Source organism: Octodon degus, unplaced genomic scaffold, assembly GCF_000260255.1.
Source record: "Octodon degus isolate 3935 unplaced genomic scaffold, OctDeg1.0 scaffold00096, whole genome shotgun sequence".
NCBI classification, from domain to species: Eukaryota; Metazoa; Chordata; class Mammalia; order Rodentia; family Octodontidae; genus Octodon; species Octodon degus.
This window is the reverse complement of record NW_004524672.1, coordinates 4,453,277-4,458,512: the sequence shown is the minus strand read 5'-3', so window position 1 is coordinate 4,458,512 and position 5,236 is coordinate 4,453,277. Positions and strand designations below refer to the sequence as shown.

Here is a 5,236-nt window from a genome sequence, read left to right as displayed (position 1 = left end):
TATGTCTAATAAGTAGTTATTTAAAATAATACTGTATCTGAGAGGTGTCTGTTTCTTTCATCTGCCCATTTTTTGACTGGTTCTTTTATTTTTGACTGTCTAATTTTTTAAACAAATCTTTATTTATTTATTTATCTGGTACAGGGTCTCGCTATGTAGCTCAGACTTGTAGTGATCCTCCTTTGCCAGCCTCCTCAGTACTGGGATTATAGGCTTGCTCCACCACACCCGGACTCAGTGGTGGCTCAGCACACCTGGGGGCAGGGCCTGTGTTGCGTGTGGTACCAGGGATGGACTCCTGGTCCCTGCACTTGCCTAAGCAGGCACTTAGTCTGCTGAGCTATCTTGCTTGCCTGGTAAGTGATCTTTTTGCTACTTGCTCTTTTTCCCACATACAAGGTTTTCAATTTGATACAATCCCCTGTGTTGATTCTTTTTCCTATTTTAAAGAATACAAACTGCCCATCATCCAGAAGTGGCTGCCAGGCTCCTTCTCCATTCTCCATCTTCAGTTAGCATGCCTCCACTCCAGCCTCCACCATGTCCCTAAGGGTGACCCAGAAGTCCTACAAGGTGTCCACCTCCGGCCCCTGGGCCTTCAGCAGCCTCTCCTACACCAGCGGGCCTGCTTCCCACATCAGCTTCTCCAGCTTCTCCTGAATGGGCAGCAGCAGCAGTTTTGGGGGGAGGCCTGGGGCTGGGTGGCTATGGCGGGGCTGGTGGTGTAGGGAGTATCACAGACAACCAGGTGAACCAGAGCCTGCTGAATCCGCTGAACCTGGTGGTGGACCCCAATATCCAGGCCGTTAATATTCAGAAGAAGGAACTGATCAAGAACCTTGGCCGGGAGATGGCTCAGTGGAATAAGCGCTTCCCTGGCAAGCGCAAGGGCCTGAGTTCAATCCCCAGTTCTGCCAAAAAAAAAAAAAAAAAAAGAACCTCAACAACAAGTTCTCCTCCTTCATCAACAAGGTTCGGTTTGCGGAGCAGCAGAATAAGGTGCTGGAGACCAAGTGGAGCCTCCTGCAGCAGCAGAAGGAACCCGGAGTAAAGGGACAACATGTTCGAAAGCTACATCAACAACCTCCGGCGGCAGCTGGACCTACTGGGTCAGGGGAAACTGAAGCTGGAGGCGGAACTCGGCAACATACAGGGGCTGGCGGAGGACTTCAATAAATATGAAGATGAGATCAACAAGCATATAGACATGGAGAATGAATTTATCCTCATCAAGAAGGACGTGGATGAAGCTTACATGAACAAGGTGGAGCTCGAGTCATGCCTGGAAGGGCTGACTGACGAGATCAACTTCCTCACGCAGCCGTATGAAGAGGAGACGCATGAGCTGCAGTCTCGGATCTCGGACACATCTGTGGTGCTGTCCATGGACAACAGCTCCTCCCTGGACCTGGAGGGCATCATAGCGGAGGTCAAGGCCCAGTATGAGGAGATTGCCGACCGCAGCCAGGCCGAGGCCAAGAGCATGTGCCAGATCAAGTGCGAAGAGTTGCAGACTCCGGCTGGGAGGCACCGGCATGACCTCCGCCTCACGAAGTCCGAGATCTCTGAGATGAACCGCAGCATCAGTCACCTGCAGGTCGAGAGTGAGGCCCTCAAAGGCCAGAGAGCATCTCTGGAGGCGGCCATCGCTGATGCTGAGCAGCGTGGGGAGATGGCCATTAAGGATGCCAGTGCCAAGCTGGCCCAGCTGGAGGCCGCCTTGCAGAAAACCAAGAAGGACGTGGCCCGGCAGCTGCATGAGTACCAGGAGCTCATGAATGTCAGGCCGGCCCTGGACATCGAGATTGCCATCTACCGCAAGCTGCTGAAGGGTGAGGAGAACAGGCTGGAGCCTCGATGCGGAACTTGAGCATCCACACCAAGACCACCAGGGGCTATGCAGGAATGGTGAGCTCACCCTACGGGGCCTCACAAGCCCTGGCTTCACCCGCACCAAGTCTGTTGTGGCTGTGAAGAAGACTGAGACCCTTGATGGGAGGCTGGTGTCTGAGACCTCGGATGTCCTGTCCAAGTGAATGGGCCACAGCAGCCTCTCCCAGTCCGCACCTCTCCTGTGGCTGCCCCAGGGCCCATGGGGAGACAGCTGTACAAGGGAGCATTGGGGGCAAGAGACCCACCTGAGGCTCAGCTTAGCCCTCAGCCCACCCTTAGTGGGGGACATTACCGCCTGGGGTACCCATTCTTGCCCATACCTTTCACCAAAACCCAATTCAATTGTTTTTTTCCAAAATAAAGCCTGGTTTTTTCACCTGAAAGAAAAAAAAAATACAAACTAGTGATTAAAAAAAAAGCAGCATTAGAAATGATATAAAATTTCACTAAACAAAGTAACAGGAATTCAACAGTGGTTGCTGTATTGCACGGTGTTATCTTCAAATTAATTGTTCAGGTAACCAGATATAAATGTGCAAGATTGGCTTAAGAAGAAAACAAAACAAAATAATAGCAAAAAAGTTGTAAGAAATTCAAAAGAAAAAAAAAGAATTTTAAAAATTTAAGAATTAACTGCTCTTTTCAAAAGACCAGCAGAAATCGGCAGTACAATTATCCAACCTATTAAATATATCTGTTTCCCATCTTTCATTTGCCCTTTTCTTCATCCCAGCCTTTCCTTCCCATTGAACAAATTCTTTCCCTTTCACAGTATCTATTGTACCTTTCAGAATTCAATTATTCCTTCAGGTTTTTACACTAGCAAGATAATACAATGTTTGCACATGTGGATCTGATTTATTTCACTTACAAATATAGTCTCTACTTTTATCCATTTGTCTATAAAAGTCTCAAATTTATCTTTTTAATCGTTGAATAATACTTTGTTGTGTACAAATACTTTGGTGCTGGTATTTTGATTGAGATTGCATTAAGTCTGTGTATGAGCTTGGCAATATGGTCATGTTGACTGTATTAGTTCTGCCTCTGCAGGAGCAGGGGACATCTTTCCCTTTTCTGTAAAAGTACTATGTGCTAACCACTGGGCCACTGGAATGCCTCTTTCCATTTTTGATGTTCTCTTCATTCTCCTTTTTCAGAGTGCTGTAGTTTTCACTGGAGAGGAATTTCATTTTCCTGGTTAGGTCAATTCCTAGTCATTCAATTTTCCTTGATGCTATTGTGAATGGTATTTTTTCTTTTTTTTTTTTTGTCATTGAGGTCATTATTGATATACATGCATGATATTGATTTTTGTGTCCTGCTGCACTGCTGAAATTAGTTATTAATTCTAAGAGTTTTTGGTGGGATTCTTTGAGCCTTCTATGTAGAGTGTCATGACATCTGCAAAGAATGATAATATGACTTCTTCCTTTCCTATATGTATCTTTTTTCTCCTGTCTGATTGCTTTATCTAAAGTTTTGCACACTATGTTTAGCAGAAGAGGTGATAATGGGCGAACTTGTCTCATTCATGATTTGAATTTTTTTAAAATTTGGTACAGGGTCTCACTACACAGTTCAGATTCATAGTGATCCTCCTGTCTCAGCCTCCCAAGCACTGGGATTACAGACGTGTGCCACCATGCCTGGTTTCAGTGGCCAGCAAGGTGCACCAAGGTTCTGGTGCCGGCACAGCATATGGTACTGGGGATCAAACCCAGGTCCTTGCACTTGCCAGACAGGCATTTACATTGCCGAGCTATTTCCCCAGCTCTCAGTCCTGATTTTAGAGAGAATGCTTTTAATCTTTCCTCATTTGATATGATGTTCACCACTGGTTTGTCATAAATGTCTTTTTATCAGGTTCAAGTAAGGTCCAGCTACACCTACTTTATTCAGAGTTTTTGTCATGGAGCGGTGTTAGACTTTGTCAAAATCCTTTTCTGCATCTCTTGATATGATCATGTGGTTTTCATCCTTGATTCTGTTTATATCGCACATTACATCTATTGATTTGCGTATGTTGAACCACTCTTGCAACACTGGGATGAATTGTACTTCATCACGATGTATGATCCTTTTGATGATCTGTTGTGTTTTATTTACCAATGTATTATTAAATATTTTTGCATCTATATGCATTAGAGAGAGGGCTGGGGAGATAGCTCAGCAGCTTAAGCACCTGCCTGGCAAGTGCAAGGTCCTGAGTTTGATCCCTGATACCAAAAAGAAAAAAGAGATTGGCTTGTAGGGTTGTTGTTGTTGTTTTGTGTGCGCGTGCGCTAGTGTCTTTGCTTTTGGGATCAGAGAGATGGTGGCTTCCAGGAATGAGTTTGGAAATACTCTTTTCCTTTCAATTTTATTGAATAATTTGAAGACTATTTGTGATATAACAACTTCACATATTGTATAGAATTCAGTAGTGAGCCTGCCAGGTCCTGGGATTTCTTTTTATCTGGAAGGGTTTTTTTTTTTGTTTTATTACTGCTTTGATTTTGTTGCTTGTGATAGGATTGTTCAAAATTTTAGGTCCTCTTGGTTTAGTTTTGGCCATTTGTTCTGTAAGAAATCTATCCATTTCTTCAAGATTTTCCAACTTGTTGGAATACAATTTTTCTAGTAGTCTGTTATGACTAGGATGATATTCATTATGATTTTGACTTTTTCATTTTCAATAATATTGATGTGAACCTTTTCTCATGTGCTTTTGGTAAGTCTGGCAAAGGATTTATCTATCTTGTTTAATTCTTTCAAAGAACCAAATCTTTGATTTGTTGATTGTATTGTTATTTTAGGCTCAGTTTCATTAATTTCCACTCTGTTCTTTATGAATTTTTTAATTTCTCTTTGGGCTTTGTTGCATTTTTTTTTGAGTAATATGAAGTTTCTTATTAGATTGTTTGTTTTAGAATGCTCTATCTTTCTAATGTGAACAAGACTACAATATGCTTCCCTCTGAGGACAGCCTTTCTTGTGTCGCATATGTGCTGGTGTGTTGCAGTGGTATTGTCATTTGCTTTTGGAAATTGCTCAATTCTTTTTCTTGATTTCTGTGGTGAGCAACTGGGTTTTCAGGGGTGTTTTATTAACTTTCCAGTTGTCTCCTAAATTTTCTGTGATTGCTTTTTGGTTTCATCGCACAGTGTTCTGATAATAAACAGGGGGTGATTTGGGTTCTTTTATGCTTATTTATGCAGACTGATGGGAGAGTGTGTGATCTATTTTAGAGAAAGTTCTGTGTGCTGCATCATGCTTGGCAAGCCTTGTTTACTTGTATATTGAGCTCTTTCCTTATACTTGGTACATTTGTTAATATGATTTCTGTAAGTAAACATTAAAT

At 43.1% G+C, this 5,236-nt stretch overlaps 1 pseudogene; it reads left to right on the top strand.

The window, feature by feature from the left end:
* The first annotated feature begins 540 nt into the window (after positions 1-540).
* On the top strand, positions 541-2,036 carry LOC101589047 (annotated as a pseudogene).
* The last annotated feature ends 3,200 nt before the right edge of the window (positions 2,037-5,236 follow it).